Below are 632 nucleotides of genomic sequence, written 5' to 3'. Positions count from 1 at the left end.
ACTTCAATTTGTTTGCCTGACCTTAGAGTGATGACACTCACATTCTTCGGGTTGACCACAGTTTGGGAAGGCAACTTATCAGAATTCTGAGAGTGCAATGTGTTTAATGAAGTAGCCATCTGCCCCATCTGGGTGGTCAAATTCTGAATGGATGACTTTTGTCTCTGAATGGAAGCTCTGGTCTCTTGCTGGAATTGCATATTCTGCAATGTCATTTGCCTCACCAATTCTTCTAATGAAGGTTCACTAGATGTAGGAGCCGGATTACTATTCATTTGTTGTTGCCTCTGCTGTTGGATTGGAGGAGGTACATCTGGTCTATTTTATGGAGCATTATTATTCTGAAATGGTGGCCCTAGATGAGGCTGTGAAGGATCAGACCATCTAAGATTCGGATTATTCCTCCAACCAGGGTTGTATCTACTTGATGAAGGATCATAATTTTGTTGTTGTAAATATTTGCAGCATACGCCTTAGGATGGTCACCAGTTTTGGGCTTCAAGAGAGAAGGACAAACATCAACATAATGGTCAGTTGCGGTGCAAATACCACAAACTTGTGCTGCAAGTGGAGGTTTCTGCTGATTCATGGCAAGTTGAGTGACCAAGGTAGCAAGGGAGTCAAAAATTTTC

Source organism: Lupinus angustifolius, chromosome LG14 (genome assembly GCF_001865875.1).
Source record: "Lupinus angustifolius cultivar Tanjil chromosome LG14, LupAngTanjil_v1.0, whole genome shotgun sequence".
In the NCBI taxonomy this organism is placed as follows: Eukaryota; Viridiplantae; Streptophyta; class Magnoliopsida; order Fabales; family Fabaceae; genus Lupinus; species Lupinus angustifolius.
The sequence above is the reverse complement of the archived record's forward strand: the minus strand, read 5'-3'. Positions refer to the sequence as shown.